Here is a 24,813-nt window from a genome sequence, read left to right as displayed (position 1 = left end):
AGCTAGGAAAACTCAGGTTGGCTGCTGTGTACTTCAATATGCTCCATCATTTTTGTAAGTACTTCTTTACTTTTGTTACTACTAGATATTACAGGCTTATTTTCAAATTTGCCTTCTCAGGCCTTGGAATAAACCAATTATTCGAGGATCTCTGGTTCATTTTATGTAGGAAGCAAGATCTACATGCTTTTTATACTTGCTGCTATTGTGATACCTTTGATCTTGGTTCTCCATGATTAGATTTAAGGAATATATATATTTCATATATATGCATAATAAGCCACATATATAAGCCTCTATGATTATTTATATATGTATCTGTGTGTGTGTGTGTGTGTGTGTGTATATATATATATATATATATATATATATATATTTATTTATTTATTTATTTTTAATTGAGACCATGTGGATAACATCTATTATTATACAGACACTCAGAGACCCATTTTAAGATACTATTGTGGTGGAAGGGCTCCTGAGTGGCTCAGGTGGTTAAGCATATATAACTCTTGACTTTGGCTCAGGTCGTGGTCAAGAGATCAAGCCTTGCATCATGGAGCCCACTTGGGATGCTTTCTCCCTCTCTCTCTTTTCTTCCCTTGCTCACATGTGCACACATTCTCTCTCTCTCTCAAAATTAATAAACATTAAAAAGATACTATTAGTATGGAATATGGAGTTAGGAATATGGAGTTAGGGGGAGATATAAATCAGGTCATAAAAGCTGGTTGGAGTAAATCACTGGATTTATTCTATTTACCAGAAAATGGACTTTTTTGGTAAATATCAATGCATCCTGAAAAGCAATGTATATATATGTAGATTTTTGAGGAGTTTTCTGTTACCCAAGTTAATTATTAATTTTCTTATTTATCCTTCCTGAGTTATCATATTTTTGTTGTGTTAATTACAAAGAGAGTGGTGTTGAACTTTCCAACTATAATTGTACACTTGCCTATTTTGTCTCATAGTTTTTTTATTTATAAATTTTGAATTTCTCTTATTGAATTTATGCAAATTTTGGATTGCTATGTATTCATGATGAATTGATTATTTTTCCTTGATAGAATGTCTATCCATTCTAGTCTGTCTAATGGTCTAGTCTAATGTCTAGACCATTAGTCTGCTGTTGACCAGACCTTACTAATAACATAAATAGCTGATTCACATCTGTTTTGTATGTTATATGTGCTATATGGTATATTCTAACAATAAGTTGAGGTAGAGAAAAGAAAATGTTAGTAAGAGAATCATGAAGAAGAGAAAGTACATTTGCAGTACTGTACTGTATTTATAAATACATAAAAATATATAAAAAGAAAATCCACCTCTCTGTGGACCTGCACAGGTCAAATCTGTGTGATTCAAAACCTGAGTAGATATACTTGCAGTGCTGTACTGTATTTATAAAAAAAAAGAAAATTCACATATATGCGGACCAGTTCAAACCCATGTTATTACAGGCTCAACTGCAATTCCATTTTTCCCTTCCATTCATTGCTATCACACATTTTAGTTCTCTGTGCTGGAGATACATTATTATTTTTCTTTGAACAGTCAATTATCTTTTAAATAGGTTTTTAAAAATGAGAATAAAAAAATGTACTCACATATTTACCACTTCTGTCACTCTAAATTCTTTGTGTAAATCCAAGTTTCCATCTGTTACCATTTTTCCTTCTTCCTAAAGAAATTCTTTTAGCAGCTTCTTTCTTTTTTTTTCTTGTAATCCTTTTGTAATTTATCTTTCTGTCTCCTGTATCCTCAAAGCATGTGTACATACCTCTATTATAAAACGTATTGCGTAGTATTGAGTTTGTTGATTTAAATATCTTCCTCTACACTATGAGATACTTAGGAGCTGGGACAGTCTGAAAGGATGTATAACAAAATGTCATAGATTGTATGGCTTAACAAAAATTAATTTTTTCATAATCTTGGGGGCTAGAAGTCCAAAGTCAAGGTATCATCAGGGGTGGTTTCTGATGAGGGCTTGCCCCAATGCTTCTTTCTTGCTTTGTTTTCACATATCTTTTACTCTGTGAGTGGAATAAGGAGAGCTTAGTAGGATCTCTTCGTCTTCTTATAAGATACCAATCCTATCAGATTAGGGGTGCACACTTATGACCTCATTTAGCCTTAATTACCTTCCTAAATACTCTATCTCTAAATAGTTACATTGTGGCTAGGGTTTTCAGTCTATGAATTTTGGGGGGATAAATTTTAGTTCATAACAGACACTTTCTTAACTTATCATTTATTTCTTGTTTCAGTAATTAGTTATTGAGTGCTCACTCTATGCCAAGCACTGTCACTGCGAATACAGAGAAAAAAAACAGATGTGGTATATTTTCTCCTGGTGCTTAAGACTGAGGAAGAAACACAGGCAATGTAAACAGAAATTATAATCATGTGAACTACTAGATCGCAGAGGTGCAGGAATTTAAAGAGCATATGAAGGATACCTATTTCATTATATGGCTGGACTACATGATACTTGGGCCCTGAAGGGTGAAATTGAGTTAGCTTGGCAAAAAAAGAGGTAGAAAAGTTAAGGCAATGAAAGAGATGTATAATAAATAAGCCAAGCTTCTCTTCTTGTTCAGGCAAGGAATAAAACAAAGTTGAAAGTGACCAGAACATAAAATGGAGCTAGATTATAAAAATGCTTCTAAGCTAAGGAAAAGATGTTGTCTATTATCCTAAAAGACATAGTTGCCAATGAAGTATATTAAACCAAAAGAAACAAGTCCATTTGCATTATAAGATGATTGCTCTTGATGCAGAGAGGATAATGTATTGTGAAGGGAAAGATGATAGATATTATAGTTAAGAAGCTTTTTAAAATTATTTATTAATTATTTCTAAAATTCAAATTCAAGTTAGTTAATATACAGCATAGTCTTGGCTTCAGGAGCATAACCCGGTGATTCATTTCTTTAATATGACACCCAGTGCTCATCCCAAAAAGTACCTCCTTAATGCCAATCACCCATTTAACCTGTCCCCCCATCCACCTCCCCTCCAGCAATCCTCACTCTGTATTTAAAAGTCTCTTATGGTTTGCTTCCCTCTCTGTTTTTTTTTTTCTTATTTTTCCTTCCTTCTCCTATGTTCATCTGTTGAGTTTCTCAAATTCCACACATGAACAAAATCCTATGATATCTGTCTTTCTCTGACTGATTTATTTTGCTTACATTAATACCCTTTAGGTCCATCCACATAACTGCAAATGGCAAGATTTCATTCTCTTTCATTGCTGAGTAGTATTCCATTACATAATGGCTTGGACTATGGTAATTGTGGTGTAATGGAAACCATCAAACTCGAGAGCTTTAGGAAGGAGAATTAACACAAATACATAACACAAATACATAAAAGATACATAAAAGATAATTTTTAAGAATGATATTTGGTTTGGACAACTGGATAGGGTTAGAACTATTCATTGACATAAACAACATAAGATAGGTTTAGGAGGTGAGTGCACAGTGATGATCACATGGAAAGTTTGAGTTGCCTATGATTTATAAAAGTTTATTCAGTAGGTGTTGGACCTGAAGGGCTGGTATTTGGAAGGATGGCCTGGGTCGGAGACATAGATTTGGTAGCCATTAGTTTGAGGATTGTAGTTGAAGTTGTAAATGTGGGTAATATTGTTTAGGGATATGGCATATAGTGCAAATAGCAGAAAGCCACAGGGTGTCCTCTGAGGAAGGAAACATCTCCTTCAAGAGGAAGAACTTTGGGGGCACCTGGGTGGCTCAGTTGGTTAAGCATTGGACTTCGGCTCAGGTCATGGTCTCATGGTTCATGGGTTCGAGCCCTGCATCAGGCTCTGTGTTGACAACTCAGAGTCTGGAGCAGCTTCCCTCTCTCTGCCCCTCTGCTGTTTGTGCTCTGTCTCTCTCTCTCTCAGAAAAAATGAATAAACATTAAAAAAAGAGAGAGATCTTTTGTTGGAAGATAGATAGCACTGGGAGTCCTGGTAGAGAGAGTATGGACCAAGGATGGAGATCCCATGGGTGGATGCCTATGTTCTAGTATTGAATGGCTGAACCAAGAGTCTCCTGACTGAACATTAGTTCTAGATATAGAAAAATATATAGGTTTAAAGTTAGTAAGTTGAAGGATCTTTTAAGTGAGAAGTGATAAACTTGATATACAAGAGAAGAAAGGTAGTTTGGGTAGGCTGGGAAATGTTTAAAATAGCCACTGTGGGGGTCCAAAGAGAGAGATAAAGGAAATCTTTCAGAATTTTCAGGCAGTGGTAGAGTATAGTTTTGCTGAATACCTGGAATACGTTAATTCCCATTGCCTGTGCATTCCCAAGCACCCACTACATTCTCTTTAGTAGCATTCTTTTCATGAATTACTTGCCTAATATCTTTATTCCTTGATAGGCTTTATGTTCTGGGACCCCAGAAATCAGAGGGAATATAGCAGAGAGGGTGAGGCTCCGGACTCTTGGGTCATCCTTTCTAGGTTCAAATCCCTTCTTGGGCTACACTAGCTCTGAGACTTGGATAATTATGTAATATTTCTTTGCTTATCTTTCTTCATCTATAAAATATAAGTATTAAAAATATTTTTTGGTAGAATTATGAGAATTATGTAAACTCATGTATGTAAAACATGTGTGCCACACAAGTACTAGCTGCTGTTCACTGCTCTATCTCTAGTATCTTGAACATAATACACTTTCTAATATATACTTGAGGAACAAATAAAGGAGTGACTGAATGAATTTGTGGTGGCAACAAACTGCAAAAGTTGTTACTATGTTTTCTCTTGTGGAATTAGTCATTTAGGTGTGGGTATAGACACTAGGAAGAAATTAGTTCTAGGTTTGAGGTTTGCTCAAGTGAACTCACATTGTCCAAGGAGTTGAGGATACTCAAGGGATAGATGGTGGGCTTCAAGCTGTGCTAGGCAGGTATAGTGGAGATTGTTATTTTTATATTTCATATGTTTTTGTATAAAGTTTTTCTGTGTTCTATGAGATAAAACCTTCTGCTTTAATTCCTTATCAGAATATCAATAAAACCTGAGCATCTCCTAAGGCTTTGTGATTCTGCAATTACCTTTAATGTAACACTTTTGCACTTTTGGTGGGAATGCCGACTGGTGCATCCACCGTGGTGAACAGTGTGTAGGTTACTCAAAAAATTAAAAATAGAGCTACGCTATGACCCAACAATTACACTACTAGGTATTTATCCAAAGGATACAAAACTGCTGATTCAAAGGGCACGTGCACCCTAATGTTTTTAGCAGCACTATGAACAGTAGCCAAAGTATGGAAAGAGCCCAAGTGTCCATTGACTGACGAATGGATAAAGAAGATGTGTTGTACACACACACACACACACACACACACACTGAAATATTACCCAGTGATCAAAAAGAATGAAATCTTGCCATTTGCAACAATGTGGATGGAACTAGAGTGTATTATGCTAAGTGAAATAAGTCAGAGAAAGACAAATACCATGTGATTTCACTCATGTGGAATTTAAAAAACAAAACAGATGAGCATGGGGGAAGGGGAGGAAAATAAGATAAAAACAGAAAGGGAGGCAAACCATGACACTCTTAAATACAGAGAACAAACTAAGGGTTGCTGGAGGGGAGGTGGATGGAGGGATGGGCTAAATGGGTGATGGATACTAAGGAGGGCATTTGTTGGGATGAGCACTGGGTGTTATATGTAAGTGATGAATCACTGAGTTCTACTCCTGAAACCATTATTACACTATATGCTAACTAACTTGGATTTAAATAAAATAAATTCTGTTAAAAAAAAGAAATGAAACCATCTTTAGGATGGGTATAAGGCAATCTTCATCATGTTTCATATCTGAGTATTTTCAGGGTGCTCATAAAGTCTGTAAGCATAGATCACATTTTAATTTAATAGATTAAACATATCTTTGATGGCATTATGTATATTTGCCCATACGTGTATACTTATGGACATCCTATACTTTAACTTTGTGTGGTCTTGTATAGTTCTCAACAAGAGGACCAAAAAAGCATGTTTTTCCAACTATTTAGATATTAACCTAGTTCTAGAAGAATCTTGCCTATGGATATTTCTTTAGTATTTTGTTATAATGTCAAGTGAACATCAAGAGTTAACCACCCTTCAGAAACAGTGTGTTTAAGATTTCCTCTTTTATTTTTCTTTAAATGGATGAGTGTGGTGAATACTTTTGGGTAAATGTGTTGGGATGGGGAGAAGGCTGTTCCACTGCATGGATACATCAAGGTGGCTGTAGCTCAGCAGAGCCCATGGAAAGAAGAAGGACATGTCAGGACTCTTGGTGACAACTGTGTTACATGAGCATACAGGAACCAAAGGCCTCTGGAAACATTTCCTCCTACTTGATGGAATAGCCCCCTTCTCAAAACATCACTTTCTTAATTACTAAGCAAAGTTTCTTCAGAGGCTTGTTATAAAAGGCAAAGAACAACCTCCTGCTCCTTCCCACACACACTCACCTGCCACACTTTCCATTAAGGCTCGGACCTAAATTGTCCTTTAACCCTTTTTCAGGGATTTCCTGTTAACCAGTTAAGGGGACAAGTTCCACAAAGGCTAGGTTCTGGGGGAGTAGACCAGATTCTCAGGGAAAGATGGCTTTCTAATTTGGACAAAGGCTGGCCTCAGCTCTTAAACTCAACTGACTGTATCAGACCCAGGCGAATCACATAGTATGTGCATGATTTAATCTGAAGCTTCTCCCTGCATACATATCCACTGTTGTTCTACTTAGGTCCCTCAGAGCTTCATTTAAGTCACTTTGACACGAGGGCATGCGTGTGTGTGTGTGTGTGTGTGTGTGTGTGTGTGTGTGTGTGTGTGTGTGAGAGAGAGAGAGAGAGAGAGAGAGACAGAGAGACAGAGAGACAGAGAGACAGAGAGACAGAGAGACAAAGTCTTTGGGAAGGTACCAGCTTCTCTGAAAAGATAGCTCAGGTGATAATTGATGGCGTTAGAGGTTTTACCCCCTTAAAAAGCCAGCTTAACGGAGACATAATTCACATACCATATAATTTATTTATGTAAAGTCGACAATTCAGTGTTTTCTCAGTACATTCACAGATATATACAACCATTAGTATAGTCAGTTATAGAATATTTCATCAACACAGAAATCTTCTACCCTTTATCTATCATCTTCATAACCCCAATCTCCCAAACCCTAAACAACTACTATTATACTTTCTGTCTCTATAGATTTCTCTGTTCTGGATGTTTCATAAATGGAAACATACAATATGTGGTCATTGTGTCTATGTTTGGTTTCTTTCACTTAGCATGTTATTTTTAAGGTTTATCTATGTTGTTGTATCCATACTTCATTCCTTTTTATGACCAAATATTTCAGTGTATGTATATATACCACCTTTTGCTTAATCTTCTGTTGATGGACATTTGGGTATTTTCTTTTGGCTATTGAAATAGTGCTATGACTATTTGTGCACAAGTTTTTGTTTGAACACCTGTTTTTAATTCTTTTGTGTATACACCTAGAAGTAAAATCACTGGATCACATAGTAATTCTATGTTTAACTTTTTGAAGAACCATAAAATTGTTTACAGTGACTCCACTATCTTACATTCTCATCAGAAACGTGTGAGGGTTCCGGCTTCTTCACATTCTTGTCAATGCTTATTTTTGTTTTTTATCTTTTCTTTCCTTTTTTTTTTTTTTATTATAGCCATCTTAAAGGGCATGAAGTGACATATCATTGTGGTTTTGAATTTCTATAAGGACAAATGATATCGAGCATCATTTTGTGTGCTTTTTGGCCATTTGTATATCTTCTTTGGTAAAATGTCTATTCAAGGTTTTCACCCTTTTAAAAATTGAGTTGTTTTTGTGTTGTAAGTTCTTTACTTATTCTTCAAAATGGACCTTTAATTAACATCTGATTTACAAATATTTTCTCTTATTGTGTGGATTGTCTTTACATTTTTTGGATAATATTCTTTTATGCACAAAAATTTTCAATTTTGATGAAGTCAGATTTTTTTTGTGTGTTTTTTTTGGTTTCTTGTGCTTTTGGTGTCATATAAGAAATCATTGCCAAATATAAGTTCATGAAGATTTGTCTTAGTGGTTTTTTTTATAAGAGTTTTACAGTTTTAGCTCTTTTAAAAATTATTTTTATTTTTTGAGAGAGAGGGAGAGAGAGCAAGAGCAGAGGAGAGGGCCACAGGGAAAGAGAGAGAGAGAATCTTAAATAGGCTTCATGCTCAGTGTGGAGCCCATGCAGGGCTTGATCCCCAGACTCTGGGATCATAACCTGAATCTAAATCAAGAGTCTCAACCGACTAAGTCACTCAGGAGCCCCTAGTTTTAGCTCTTATATTTAGTCTTTGAACATTTTGAGTTACTTTTTAAAGTCATGTGAAGTAAGGGTCCAACTTCATTCTTTTGCTATAATTATCCCAGCACTATTTATTGAAAAGACATTTCAACAGTGGACTTGGTACCCTTGTCAAAAACCAGTTGACCATATACAAATGGAGTTTATTTCTGGACTCTCTATTCTTTTCTATTGATCTATATATCCTTATTCCAATACTACACTGTCATGGTTATATGGTTATTAATGCTTATTTTTTTTAACATTTGTTTATTATTGAGAGAAAAAGAGAGAGGGAAAGAGGGAGGGAGGGAAGAGGGGCAGAAAGAGGGAGACAGAGGATCTGAAGCAGGCTCTGTGCAGTGAGTGCAGAGACCCATGCAGGGTTTGAAATCAGGAACCCAAGAATCAGCTGCTTAACTGACTGAGTCACCCAGGCACCCCTATCATTGCTTAGTAATAAGTTTTGAGATTGAGCTGTGTGTCTTTCATATTTTGTTGTTTTTAAAGAATCTTTTGGCTATGCTTGGTCCTTTATAATTTCATGTAAATTTTAAAATAAGCTTGTTAGTTTCTGCATAGATGTCTGCTGGATTCTGATAGGGATTACACTGAATCAATAAATCTGGGGAGTATTGCTATCTTAACAATATTAATTCTTCTGATCCATGAACGTGGGATGTTTTTCCATTCATTTAGGTTGTTCTTTAATTTATTTCAACAATATTTTCTAGTTTTCAAAGTCTGAGTTCTGTATTTCTTTTTTTAGTTTATTCCTAAGTATTTTATTCTTTTTGATGCTCTTATAAATGGAATTGTTTGCTTAATTTAAATTTTGGATTATTTATTGAGAGTGTATTGAAATACAATTTATTTTTGTACATTGAAATGACAACATTGCTGAACTTGTTTATTAGTTCTAACAGGTTTTTTAAAAGTGGATTTCTCAGGATTTTGTATGTAAAAGACTATATCATCTCCAAATAGAGATAGTTATATTTCTTCTATTGCAATCTGGATGCTTTATATTTTAGTTTTTTCTTGCTTAATTGCTGTGGCTAGGCCTATTATAATTTTGAGTAGAAGTACTGGGAATGGATATCCTTCTCTTGTTTTTGATATAAGGGAGAGAGCAGCCAGTCTTTTCATCATTAAATATAATGTTTACTGTAGGTTTTTCATAGAATCCTTTTATAAGGATGAGGAGGTTCCCTTCTATTCTTATTTCATTGAGTGTTACCAGGAAAAGGTATTGGATATTATCAAATGCTTTTCCTGCATTTATTAAGATGATTATGTGTTTGTTTGCTTTTTATTCTATTGATGTGGGCTCTTACATTATGAATATTGAACCAACCTTGCATAGGTCGGATAGATCTCACTTATCCACAATGTATAATTCTTTTTGTGTTTTGCCAGATTCAGTTTGTTAATATTTGGTTGATAATTTTTGTTTCCATATTCATAAGAAATATTGGTCTGTAGTTTTCTTCCTTGTGTTGTCTTTGTATGATTTTAAAAACATTGTAATGCTGGTTATATAGAATGATTTATAAAAAGTGTCCTTCCCTTCTCTTTTTGGAAGAGTTTGTGAACAATTGGTATTAATTTTTCTTTAAATGGTAGAGTTCAGCAGTGAAGCCATATGGCCTTGAGTTGTTCTTTGTTGGACTTTTTTTCTATTACTAATCTGATTACCTGTTGTAGATAATTCATATTTTGTATTCATTTCTTGAGTCAGTTTTGGTGGTTTATTTCTGTCTATAAATTTGTTCATTAAATCTATTATCTAATTTATTGGCATATGGTTGCTCATAACAATTTTTTTTTTATTTTTGTAAGGTCAGTAACAAAGTCTTTTATTTTTGATATCAGTAAAATGAATCATATCCCTTCAGTAAATGTAGCTAATTATTAGTCAATTTCATTGATGTTTCAGAAAGTCAAGTTGTGGTTTCAATGATTTTCTCTATTTTTCTATTTTCTATCTCATGAATGGTCATTGTGATTTTTATTACTTCCTTTCTTCTATCTGCTTTAGGTTTGGTTTGCTCTTCTTTTCCATTGTCTTAGATTGAAGGTTAGATTATTGATTTGATATATTTCTTCTTTGATAATATAGGCATTTAAAACTACAAATTTTCCTCTAAGCATGGCTTTAGCAGCATAATATAATTTTTGTATGTAGAGTCTTCATCCCCATTCATTTAAAAGTATTAAAAGTATTTTATGATTTCCCCTTTTATTTCTTCTTTGATCTGTTATGTAAGAACATGTTGTTTACTTTCTACATATTGGTGAGTTTCCCAAGTTTCTTTTTGTTAGTGATTTTTAATTCCATTCCATTATGATTGGAGAAATACTTTGTATCAGTTTAAAAGTTTAAAATGTATTAAATTTTTATTCTCTGCCCTACTAAATTGTCTATCCTGGAGAATGTGCTGTGTCACTTGCGAAGAATGTATATACTATGGCTGTTGGGTAAAGTGTTTTATAGATATCCGTTAGGCCTCGTCTTCTTACAGGGTTGACCGCACCTTATATTTTCTTGTTGATCTTCTGCCTAGTTATTCTAGTCATGATTGAAAGAAGGGCTTTGAAGTCTTCACCTGTTAGTTTTGAATTGTCCATTTCTTACTTAATTTTGGTTAGTTTTTGCAACATGTATTTAGGTGCTCTGTTGTTAGATAACTATATGTTTATAATTGGATCAACTCTTTATTATTACAGAAATGCTTCTTTTTATCTCTCATAGCATTTTTTAAATCTATTGTTTCTGATATCAGTACACTCCATCTTTCTTATGATTGCATGATATGTCTTTTCCATCACTGTACTTTCATTCTTTTTGTGTCTTTGAATCTAAGCTGTATTTCCTATAGACACCATATAGTTTAATCATATTTCAAATCCAGTCTGACAGACTCTGACTTTTGATTGGATTGTTTAATGTATTTAAGTTTATGTTAGTGTTGATAGAGAGGGATTTATGTCTACCATTTTACTTTTGGTTTTCTGTATGTCTCCTATTTTTTTGTTTCTTTTTTCCTTCTTTGCTGCTTTCTTTTATGAAGTGAGTATTTTCTAATATGGCATTTTGATTTTTTAAATATATTTTTTATTACATATTTTAAATTGTTTATTTAATGGTTTTTCTAAAACTGACCAGATACATCTTAAGTTGTGAAAATTAGCTTCAGCTTTTCAGTATGTCTAAACTCAGCAAACAACTATTGAGAATAAGAGAGTAAGTTGGTTAAGTATCACATGAAAGTAGTGATTTTCAGTTTATCAATATTCTTGAATAAGAGGTGGAGATAGAAGAAGTGATATATGTGAATTGTTACACATTTTGTCTAATTGTAAAATTGTAATAGGTCCATTAAGTAGGTTGTCTATTCAACAGAGAAAATTGAGATTAAGTGACTTGCCCAGTCACATAACTAATAAAGGATGAAACCAGGCTTCAGGCTGCTTGATCCCAAACCCCATGATTTTTATTTATAACATAAAATCCAGAGGAATGTAAATATAAACATTTTTAATTTTTAAGTTTGAAATAATGTTAGATTTACAGAAAAGTTGCAAAAAAAGATAAGTACAGAGAGTTCCCATATACCCTCCCTCTTGAGGCAGCCTAAGCTAACGTATAAAAGTTCTTTCCAATGCTTACTAAAATTACTTTAATAATAATTAAATTCTTAAATAATTAAATATTTAAAATAAATTAATTGAGCTCAAATTCAAGATGGGGAAATTCACAGTAGTGAGAAATAAGAGTTAACCCAAAGTAAGAGAGGGTGTGATGCTGAACAATTTACAGGAATATAGGAACCAGATATAAGTCTTAAAGTTGATGACCTTTAGTTTTAATTTCTATTAAGAAAGAGCAGTAAAGGCCATAAGCCCTTCAGCTACCAATACAAGGCTGGAATTAAACGGACCTCCTATAAATGAACTGGGGACTGGAAAATTCTCTATTGCAGTCCTATGGAGGCAATAAAAAAGTTTGTTGTTGTTCATCTAGGATTTTGGATAAAAGGAAATCATCCCCTAGAAGCTGGAAGCCCAAGCTTGTTTTCGTCAATAAACAACAGCTCTTAGACATGGTGAGTACTCAATATTTGCTAAATATTTACATTTTACAAAGGGACATTCTCTTCTATGTTCCCTAGGACTTCTGTGAACACACGTTGGTAAGCAATACATGTCACTTTGCACCAATGAGGCATCAAAACATTTGCTCCCCAAGTAAAGTCATACTCAGCCTTTATTTTGCCACCATGTAAGGGATTGTTAAGAGTCCTTTTGAGGAACACAATGATGCTGAGTGGCATCCAGGAAGCTAAGACCTGGCAGTCGCTGGCAGGAAGGCCTGGTGCTCCCTGGCTTGACTGACATCCGAGTGCGTGATTTCCCAGCAGATGAGATGTTATAGTCTGTGGACACGTGGAGGGAGGGGCAGGTGTTGACCTCTGACCCACAGCCTTTGGCATTTCCTTTTTTCCTCAATTGAAAAACCATTTACAGTAAATTGTTAATGTTGTCATTCAACTTTGTCCCTAATGCCACCTGCCATTAGCCAATGCTTCACATGGTGTTGTAAAGACTGTTCTCTCTCTCTCTAGAAAAATGGAAGTATTACTTTTAAAGTTTGAAATATATATTTTATCCCTGTATCTCAGGTTAGATAATGAAGAACTCTAGCAGCTTTATTATATTGGGGTGGGGTGAAAGATGAATTTATCATAATGTGGCAGAAAAATCCAGAATTTCAGTTGGAAGAAAACAGCTTTCTATTAATCTCAGAATCTGATGGACCTGACTTTGATCGGTAGCTATATGACTTTAAGCAAATTGCTTAACAGTCCTGAACATTGTCTGTTCTTTTATCTGTAAAATAATAATAATACCTCCTTAATAGGGTTAACTTTAATACTATATACAAAATACATAATATACATAATAATATAATTAATACATTATGTAAAGTATTATATACAACTGATGTAAAGCTCATTAAAGTGAGTCTTTAAAAATAATTATTCTTTCTGTTTCCATTTTCCTTTTCTTCCACCAAATAATCTTTATTATTCTATAACCCAGTTTCATGTGCTTATTATTTGTTTTGCATGGTATGTTTCCATTGATATGCTGGAGATGGGCAAGGTGGGAATAGACTTTATTGTTTTTTCATGTGTGTAGTTGTCTCTGGGCTAAAGTTCTTTCCCGTCCAGTAGTCCTCAGTAAGGATGATCATGGAAAAAATGAATACCTGTTCACTATCTGTTGCAATTACTATATACTACACTTATCCTAAGATAAGTCTACTGCTCCCACATGAGGGTTTGTAATGGTTACTATGGCTATATAACAACTCCAGACCTTAGTATCTTTAAACAATGGCAGCATTTATTTTGTTCATGAATCTGCAAGTTGGCCAAGGATTGATGGGGATAGCTCCTCTCTGCTCATCTTGGGTCACTCTGGGTGGCATGAAGGTTGGAGTCTGGGATCATCTAAAGACGAGGCACTCTCATATCTAGAGGTGGATGCTGAAAGGACTCAAACAGTTAGAATATGGAATTGATAGGGATCCTCAGGCAGCTCTCCTAAAAATTTATATTATCCTAGATTTGCTCTGAGACCTTTTACAATGAGAGTTTGTGTAATAGAGCAGTGAAAAGCAAGACTGAATATGAGATACCTTTGTGACTCTAGGTAAGATGCTTTGCCTCTGACTCTTTTTCTATAAAATGGGGATGCTATTTCTACTACTAGCCCCATAGTATGAGAGTGAGTTAAGTGCTTACACTAGCACCTACCATGCAGAAAAGATTAGGCACACCGTTTACTATTGCTATTTAGCTCTCCTAAGTTTCACCATGCCTCTTTGATAGAGAATTCCATGCTTGTTCCTAACTGAGGTGAGGCAGCAGTACAGAGAAATCCTGTTCTTTCCACCAACTAATAACAGATAGCTCTCTTATTTCCCAGATATCATTCCTTTTAGATATAGTTTAGAGAGGGTAGATGACCCTGGAGGTTGTAAAACTATTAAGCAAAGTGGAGGACAAGGCATATAATCACTGGCATGTGAAAGAAAGCCTGAATGCTTTTCAGATGAAAAGATAAGAAGAAATTCTAATGGCTAACTTGCTTTGCTCTCTTACTCTGTTATGCACTGCTTCTAAGCCCCCAAATAAGTATAATTTAATATTTATTTGAATTATCTCATTGCATTATCACATCAAGCAGGAACAATATCGAGATTTTTGAAGGTAAGGTAACTGAGATACAAAAAGTAAAAAGTATTTCATACAAAGTTATATAGACTGGGATTCAAACTCAGGTTGTCTTGTTTTCACATCTATGCTCTTAACCACTGTGTCATTTTTAAAACAAAAAATCCTGAGTAGCTTCCATTCTGAGGTAAGTAGATTGATATCTGTATAGATTGGCATAGGTCCAGGCAGAAGGAAGGGGTATGAACAGGGATCTTCCCCAAACCAAAATATTACTACTTAGGTAAAATTCCTTGGACCATAAACTTGTGTGTACATAACCACGATTCTCCTCTCTTGGTTTGGGAAGATATACAAATTCTTTATTTACCATTGGGAGAAAACAAGACAGATGTGATGAGCATTTCAGCAAATATACATGGTCTCTTATCAACAGCAAAATGTTTGGGAAACTGGCAAAATGTTGGGTCAGGAAACCCAACCACAGAGCCACTTTGGGCTTGGAAACAAAGGTTCCTTTAAGTACTTGAAAGATATGAACCCTATTGCTATTGTTAAGCACATAGAAGAAAGGAATCAACTCTGGAAAAGAGAAGAGGCATCTTATGATAATGAAATGGTCACTTGTCAGACATTAAGTCTAAGAAAAATGTATAAACAAAGGGCATAAAGAAACAATCAATTTCCTCAAAGGTGCTGTTTTAGGGAATGACTGTTCTTTACAGATAATTGCAACTTGAGTAATATTTTATTCCTTTCAATTCATGTGAAATGATTTTGCCATTGGTTATTTTTTTTTTTTATTAGCTAAGGAAACACATTACCTCCATTTAATGCAGGTTTTATTTTATCTTCACCTGCTTTTCAAAGGAGGTTCTAGGCTACTTTAGGCTTTATGAAAAGCAATATTCTTCTCCAGAGAGGACATGAATAATATCCTGTGCTCTTAGGAAACATTCTGGTATCTATGAAAGCATGAAACTTTGGGGTACAATGTAGTATTCTGGAAATGTCACTCATCTTTTTTGGAGGCCTTGCTTCCCGTACTAATTTTACTTCCAAATAGCTGTATGGTTTGATCAGATTCCTGGTTCTCAGTTTCCCTGTCTAAAATAACAAGGTTATTCTCTAAGTAAGCAAGCTGCTATCTAGCTCTTAAATTTTATGGGTTCTTTGATCAGTAAGCACATTTACAAATCATTCTAGTTTTAATCTTGGTAAACTACAGGGGCATATACAATAATCTTGAACTTAGAGATGGATGTATTTTGTTCAAGTAAAAGTTGTTTCACATAATAATGGAGTTAAAGAAAAAGTGGTTCTTCTTCCCAGGGTTTTGGATTCTTAGGGGGTAAGCCAGGATTAGAAATAACTGCCCTGCTTATTTCACAGGGTGGAAGATCAAATACAAAGTCCTTTTGAAGCCATATTTCTTTTTGTTACTCACCCTAGGCTAATGAGAGCAGAGTCTTGTCTTTCTTCTCCCTGAAGCCCAGACAGTCCATGACATGACATGATACCCAAAGCATAACATTTTTAAATGAATGAATTAAAACCTTTTTTTTTTTCTGGGACAACTCCATGGAATCTTTGTGACTTTCACAAACAAACCTTGGATTTGCACTATGATAGTAAAAGTATGTGGAGGTTAGATTTGTGCTAAGATGGTCACGGACACGCAGTTGCTACTCAATCATCAGCACCCTTTTGATAATAATGATGTACATGCTTTGTTCATTAGTTTGTGAAATCTGGATTCCCTGCTTTTACTTTATGAATCTGTATGATATATTTAGTATAGACAAAAAATTTTAATGTGAATTTTCCAAACTATTCCCTCTTTTAATTGAAAATTTAAGGCAAGCAAATTTCAAGGGTATATTCAGGTTTTTGAAGTGTGGAATTATTCAGCCATTATTGGTGACTTGGTTTATCCATTGATAGCTGCTGGAAGGTTCTTTCTGCTTTCTTTTTTCATTGATGCATTGTTCTATGCCGTTTTCATGGGTGCATTAATTGTTAAGGACTCATTTTGTAGACAATTGATAATATGAATTTGCTGAAAAGTACAATGCAAAAGTTTTGACTGAATTTGTTTCTTGGCCTCCTTTTAATTAATCAATCTCATTTAGAATTCTTGGAATGGATATTTGAGACCAATGGTGTAGAACAAAAAATATACTGGATGGAGAAATAATAGATCTGGTAAAAGTTGAATAAATAAATTCAAATATGTTTGATTTTAATTAAATGAGTTTGGTGATTGCTAATGGGTTGGCATTACACTTTGGAGGTTTTCAGAGAGTTAAGAAACTTTAAATTGAAAAAAAGTATATTGTAAAATCAAAGTTCAGCTAGTAAATGATTTATTTCATCAATTCATTTGAATACACCATCCATCCTTAGCATTTCTGAGGACTGTACATTATAACTACGTGGCTGAATATAATGCCTAATAATTTGCAGATTGCTTTGTTGGTCCTGACATATCTCGCCATTTATAATGAAGAGACTCTTGTGAATAAGCATTGTAACCTTCACAAGCTTTCGAGAAGGCCAAGTTGAAGTGAAAAAACAAAGCCCTGTAAAACCACCTCACTATAAATTGGCTTTAATCTGAATGCTGTTTTCCTTGGAATATAGGGAATGTTTTTATTCTTGTCTTGGACCTCATGTAGCATTTTTCTTAGACTTTGCAATGAAGGATTTTATTGGGCTCTATTATTTGTTCAAGTGTTTTTATAGCTAGATAGTAAGGACATGAAGGGGTTAGAGAGATTAATAATGCAAAGAATGCACATTGCCGACAGAATAGGAGTAATTTCTTTTAATATTGCAAAGTTCATTAATAAAAGACTACCTCATAATTTTAAAATCTATGGCGATGCCATCATACAAGGACAATGTGAGTGTTAGGTGAGTTTTGTATGTGTCTTCCACACAGTGCTCACTGCCGCTCTTAACAACTTTACCAACAATTTACCCTTCTGAAGGTTGCTTGATTTTTCATGTAGAAGTGTCTCTTACTTTCCTTTGATAGGAAAATACAGAGGTGAAATGATAGGCTATTTGTAGATGTTAATTTGAAAGAAAATCCTTTCCTTTCAAAAATGTGTTTTCATTGTTTTGATGGCATCAGGACTTATCTTTTTAAATGAAATCTGTATACAGCAATATCAGTATCTTTTTTTAAAAAAGTTTATTTATTTTGAGAGAGACAGAGACAGCGTGAATGGGTGAGGGGCAGAGAGAGAGAGAGAGAGAAGATCCCAAGCAGGCTTTGGTGCTGCCAGTTCAGAGCCCCATATGGGGCTCAAATTCATGAAACTATGAGATCAGGACTTGAGCTGAAACCAAAAGTCAGATGCTTAACCAACTGAGCCACTCGGGTGCCCCAATACCAACCAGTATCTTCTACAAAAATGTTTTGCAGATAAGCAAAAGTAAATAATGTGGTTATATTTAGTCATAGATTCTTTTGGAAAAAAGGCAGGGGATTTGGATTGTAGTTTGAACTTTGATTAGCTGTTATTATTTCGGGAAAGTCACAGGATTGTATTGCATTAAACTTTAATGTAATCCTCACTACTTCAGCTTCTTTGGGATGGAAACATACAATAAAAGTGCACCATGGAGACAACAATTAATCCATTTAAGGAAGGTATTTGGGTAGAAAATAGTTTAACTTGCTTTATAAAAATAGGTGATTTGTTAAGGAAATATTTCTATTGTTTTTCTTTTTTATTGCTATATAATTGGCATGTACCAGTACTAGTCTCAGATATATACATAGTGACTTGATATTTGTATATATTGCACAATGATCACCACAATGTCTAGTTAGCTTCCATCACCACACAGTTACAAATTTTTTTCTTGGGACAAGAACTTTTAAGATCTACTCTCTTAGACACATTTGAATATATGATGTAGTATTTCAACTATAATCACCATGCTATAAATTCCATCCCCCTGACTTGTTTATTTTATAACCAGAAGGTTGTACCTTTTGACTCCCTTCACCCATTTTGTCCATCCCCAAACTACCACCTCTGGCAACTACCAGTCTGTTCTCTGTATCTATGAGTTGGGTTATTTTTTTTCCTTTTAGTTTCCACATATAAGTGAGACCATACAGTATTTGTCTTTCTCTGCCTCGCTTGGTTCACATAATGCTCTCAATGTCCATCAGTGTTGTCGCAAATGGCAAGTTTTCCATATATATGTATATAGACACACACACACATCACACTTTCTTCATCCATTCATCCATGGATAGATACTTAGGTTGCCTCCATGTCTTGGTTATTATAAATAAGGATGCAATGAGCATGAGAGTGCAGATATCTTGTCGAGTTAGTGTTTTTGTTCCCTTTAAATAAATATCCAGAGTGGAATTTCTGGATCATATGGTAACTCCATTTTTACTATTTGAGGAACCTCCATACTGTTTTCCATAGTGGCTGTACCAGTTTACATTGCCACCAACAGTGTACAAGGGTTCCCTTTTCTTCACATCCTTGCTGCTACTTGTTATTTCTTGCCTTTTTGATAGTAGCCATTAAAACAGTTGTGAGATGATATCTCATTGCGTTTGATTTGTATTTCCTTGATGAATAATGATATTGAGCACTTTTTCATGTACCTGTTAGCCATCTGTATTTCTTCTTTGGAAAAAAAGTCTATTCAGATCCTCTGCTCATTTTAAATTAGATTGTTTGGTTTTTTGCTATCGAGTTGTACGAATTCTTCATATATTTTGGGTATTAACTCTTTATCAGATATATGATTTGCAAATATTTTCTCCCATGTAGTAGACTGCCTTTTCATTTTGTTGACTGTTTCCTTTGCTGTACAAAAAGATTTTGCTTTTTACTTTTTCAGTTTGATGTAGCCCACTTGTTTATTTTTACTATTGTTCTCTTTGCTTTTGGTTTCAAATAAAAAAAAATCATTGCCAAGACCAGTGGGAAGGAGCTTACCCCTTAAGTTTTCTTCTAGGAGTTTTATCATTTACATTCAAGTGTTTAATAAATTTTGAGTTGATTTTTGTGGCTATTGTAAGATGGGAGTCCAGTTTCATTCTTTGGCATGTGGCTATCCAGTTTTCAAAAAAAACCCCACCATTTATTGAAGAGACTGTTTTTTCCATCTATTATGTTGTTGACTTTTTGTCACAAATTAATCAACCATATATGCATGGGTTTATTTCTGGCTATTATGTTCCATTGACGTATGTGTCTATTTTTATGTCAATACCATACTGTGTTGATTACTGTAGGTTTGTAAAATAGTTAAAAATGCTTATATTTTAATATTGTTTATAAATATGTATTAGGCTATATAATGTATCTAGAAAATTTTATATTTATTGAAGTTCTATAGTTTATGAATATCAGATACAAGGCAGTATAAAGGAAAGAATCCTAGAGAAGGAAGGAAGAAATCTGTTTTTTGCCTTTTCAACTCTCTTAAGGTATGTGATCCTGGGTAAATGACTTAACATTTCTAGGATTCAGTTTTATGAACCATATAATTTGTGGGGTAGATTAGATGACTTTAAGATAATTTTGACTCATGTATTTCATGATTCCATGATCATAAATTATAATACACTGAACTCTTAAAATGGCAGAAATGACTGGATAATGCATTTCTTTATAAGTAATTCTTAAATAATTGTATTAAAGAGCCAACCAATTGTATTTCTTAAGCATTTTATTTTTTAATAGTAAAAAACACTCAATAATAACATTTCTAATTAGTACTACTCTCCTATTTTTAATTCAACATCATATTATTATTACTAGACCTATTATTAAAAAGCTTACTAGTTGTCTCATTCTAATTCTTTCTTGCCTGGTAAGTAGATGGTAAAATTCTGGTAAAATTCTGTCTCCTCTGTCCGCTGCAAGGATGTTCTATGAGCCTAACTAGTGATGATACTAGGAGAAGCCTATCAGGCAGAGGTAAGCCCATTGTATTGTGAGCCAAGAGGTTGAAAGCCAAGATGAATTCAATAATGGAAATAATTCTTTAATTTTGGCATTGCAATTTCCAATCATGGGCACAGTTTAATTTTTTGACAAAGATCCATTGATTCATTCATTCATTCACCTGTATTTATTGGGTACTTGTCATTGTGCTAATGCAGGAGATAGAGATGAATACCCTCAAGATGTTCAATCTCATGCTCACTTTGAATATTCTTCTTGAAAGTTTTTAAATTTGATTTAAGCTAAAGTAGTGGCTTCTGGGTTTTTTTCTTCCACAAAAGGCCATTCGAATTTACAAATCATATTCAGCTAGCATTCATATGGAGTGGTACTTTTGAGTCTAGATTGTCACCTCAATTTGCCTTCCAACCCCCTGCAAACATTTTGTTTATGAGTATCATCACTTTTGTTTAATTAATGACTGATTTACTTAAGAATTAAGATGCATGGTACATGCAGAAATGGAACATAATAGCTCAGAAATAAACCCATGCATATATGGTTGATCAATTTGTGACAAAAAGTCAACAGCATAATAGATGGAAAAAACAGTCTCTTCAATAAATAAATGGTGTTTGGTTTTTTTTTTTTTTTTTTTTTTTTTTTAAATTGGATAGCCACATGCCAAAGAATGAAACTGGACTCCCTTCTTACAACAGCCACAAAATAAAACTCAAAATTTATTAAACACTTGAATGTAAATGATAAAACTCCTAGAAGAAAACTTAAGGGATAAGCTCCTTCCCACTATTTCCTTCCCACATTTTCTGCTTTATTGTTTCTCACCACTGACTTTCAACCTAGTGGGGTGGCGGGAGCAGATGTTCCCTCTTCATCTCTGAACACCTTAGGCAGATTCCATAGTTTCCTTACTACTTTTCTCAAGTAATAGTTTCTGGTGTGATAAAATAATATTCTATTATCAAAGCATTACTATTTATTCCCATTTAAAGCTTTTTCCATACCCTTGGAATCTGTTCTTGGTAATCTGTTCTGGTTACCATTGCTAAGTATCAAACCACCCCAAAGCTTAGTGGCTTTACACCACAACAGTAATTTGTTTTTCTCATCAACTTATAATTTGGACACAGCTAGGTGGGAATAGCTAATTTCTATCCCACATATATCAGCTGAGGTGAGTCTGTTGGTGGCTACAAGATCCCTTTCACAAGGCTGGCAGGTAGGTTCAGAATGTTGTCTGGGAAGCAGCCAGGACTTAGTTTCTCTTTACATAGAATTCTTCTCCACCTGCTTAGACTTTCTCACAATATGGTGAATCAGTTCCAAAAGCAATATACCAAGAGAACAAAGATGAGAGTACATTATGCTGCTTCCGGTCCTTTGGGATCTGAGTGGAGGAGGGAGTGAAAGGGGGTGAAAGGGGAGTGAAAGGGAGTGGAGGGGGCAGGAAATGAGAAGGTATCATTTGATTGGTCAGGTAGTAATCTGGCATTAGTGTTCTCTGGGTTTTAGAGATATCCAAAAGCTTGATCTTTCTCTTCTTGGGAGATTTTGTGGCCTTTTAGAGTACCCACCCTCACCAGGGACTCCTTGCACTGTTCTCTAAAGCAAGTGATGCTCCTTCAACTGGAGCCTTATAAGTTCTTCCTTTGGATCATTTTCTGGTGTACAAACCACACAGACTTTGTTGGTGGGGGGCGGGGTGACCTAGTTCTGGTATTCAGAATTAATGAGTTAATCTTATTGAAGCCCAGCTCCTTTCAAAGGGCGTCCTTCTGTCCATCACAGATAGAAATGAAATTTTCTCACATTGTAGCTGCCTTTTTTTTAAAAAAAAAAACATTATCAGCGACAGCTTCCGTTCATGTAACCTTTTATAAGGACTCAACTACTATTACCCAAATCACAAGAGACTTATCTCAAACTTTTTAGGAGCTTCATAAGGTTCATCCTTTCCCCAAAATGGGTCCGAAGTTGGTGGCCAGAAGTTCCTGTCTTCTTCAGGAGGAGAATGGGAAACACAAAATACCCCAACAGCTTACTCCTTAGAGTTTCTCTCTAAGATAGAACCATTTTTTATCTGTCTTCGTTATCTCTCTTTTATATAGTCTTGAGATGTAGGTGATCGGCTTCAAGTGGCAGAGCCAGGTTTTGTCTACCAAATTAATAAATCCTGCATATATATTCTGGTACTACATAGGATATGTAAACATTTAGTAACTTAAGGTTTTTGTTCTCAGTGTTGGATACTTGGTAACAACTGAGATAACAGTGTCCCACTTTCACATCCTATAACATAGGCATTTTAATTACATATAAATTCTTTGACCTTAAGATCACATATTTTGTTGGTATACAGAACAATTATATACCTAGTCAAATGAATAACTAAAGGACTAAAGAAATTCCCCTTTCCAGGAACACCCACAAGCCAACTCACATCACTGAAGGTATATTTCTAACTGGCAGGTCTTGCACTGCAGTGTTCGAGTTCTTATATCATTATGGTGGGTACAGTTTTGTGGCACTGTGTGGAGTCTGGAATAAAATTAGTCATTGTTTCAATGCAGTCAATAAAATAAGTTGAGCTCATTGTATTCACAGAGCAGGCATGTGTAACCAGCACATCTGGCATTGTCTGAAATGTAGGTGAATTCCCAAAGATGGAAATTCAATTTCTTGTAGCTCATAGAGACGTAAACTCTACTCACTACAGTCCATAGACCAGAAAGAAACTGAAAATTTTTTAATTGGGAAAGAAACATAATGGTTTGAGGCATATAGTGCTTCAAACCAGATTAACATTAGCTTAAACCTGGTCTCCTATATAAAAAATATGTATTGAGAAAATACTGTTGGGACTTTCTGCCAGACAATGAAGAGAAGACTAAGATCCCCCACCCCCACCCCAATCAAGGAGGTAAGAAGTCTGGAGGCTCAATCAATATATGTTTGATTATCAGCTGAATATCATATAAGAACAAATATCTAATACAGTCCATGGGCATTGGATGGGCATAGTACATTCAATGGGCATTGAGTAAATGTTTTTTAAGCACATGGACAAACAAATAAATAGTGAAGAGGTTGGATTGAGCTGTCCCAGGGCACCAGCAATAGTCAGGAAAGATCTTGTGGGTCAAAAGGGAGGTTCTTGATGTTTTATTTTATCGGTTAACTCCTAATTGATGTGACTGCAGTATGATGAATGAAATTGTTTTGCTTGGATAAGATAGATTTCACTATTTCAGTGACTTGAATAGGAGAAAAGATTGAGTCACTGCCTTGGGAATGAAATAAATGGAGGAAAGGAAAGAATAAATCAGGTGAAGATGAAAACCCTCAGCTTGGGGCTGTCTTTATATTCAGCCATAGAATCACTGCAGAAACTTTCCTACTCTACTTTTCACGTTAATCTTACAAACACAGTCCATAAGTGGGACGGGAGGTAGAGTTTTGTTTATTTTTAATGGTGAGGTTTTTTTTTTTTTTTTTTCTTTTAATCGTGTCAGTACACAAGTGGTAGATTTGGCCACGGGCTGCAATTGAAACTTTTTCTTTTAAGTTTTGAAGAGGAGCAGAGTTGACCTGGCTTACTTAAATTTATTGTGAGAAGTTTTTCTTAAATGAAATTCTGGCTTTGGGAAAGGGAATTTGAGTGATAGAGAAGTAGGAGAGGGGTGGAGGATGTTTGATTTAACCAGTGCAGAGTTTCAATGCTTAAGGGAAGTATACCTTAACCTTCCAGAAATGAGGCAAGAAAGTGCTTCATTCAAAAGGAAAAAATACCATGAAGAAGCACTGACTAGCTGCACCATTTACCATCACACAGTAAAGGTTACTTAAATTTTTAGCTAGTTGATTCTCTTATGCTGTGAACCTTATTGTTGATTTTGTTTCCTAAATGTATTTTCTAATCTGTAAGTACCTATGGGTAGAGGCCTTCTAAATGTCAAAACCTGATAGAAAATCATTGCCCCTATACTTCTGTATTATACTTGTTTGCCAAAAAAATCATTTGAAACTTTTTTTTCCTGTCTGAAAGAAAGATCTTCAACAGGGCCATTCTGCTGAATAATTAGTTTGTGCAAACATACCTTTGCACCCCTGAGTGAGAGCTTTTACTTTTTAAGCACTGTTAGAGAAACCCCAGTGTATGAAGTGAATTTAGAGGATGCCTTCCTTCTTCAGACAAACTCTTCACCCTTCCCACTCAGAAAGGTTCTGAT

The 24,813-nt window shown here is 34.8% G+C and overlaps 1 long non-coding RNA gene across 1 annotated transcript in view; it reads left to right on the top strand.

Moving 5' to 3' along the window:
- The window catches only part of LOC122241407, a 249,586-nt gene that overhangs the window by 156,380 nt on the left and 68,393 nt on the right, over window positions 1-24,813 (top strand). Inside the window, exon 2 of the long non-coding RNA XR_006221537.1 lies at window positions 12,410-12,491. This is a non-coding gene — a long non-coding RNA (uncharacterized LOC122241407). The remainder of the gene's footprint in view (window positions 1-12,409; window positions 12,492-24,813) is intronic.

The sequence above is a fragment of the Panthera tigris genome, chromosome C1, assembly GCF_018350195.1.
Source record: "Panthera tigris isolate Pti1 chromosome C1, P.tigris_Pti1_mat1.1, whole genome shotgun sequence".
Lineage (NCBI taxonomy): Eukaryota > Metazoa > Chordata > Mammalia > Carnivora > Felidae > Panthera > Panthera tigris.
This window is presented reverse-complemented; position numbering and strand designations above follow the sequence as displayed.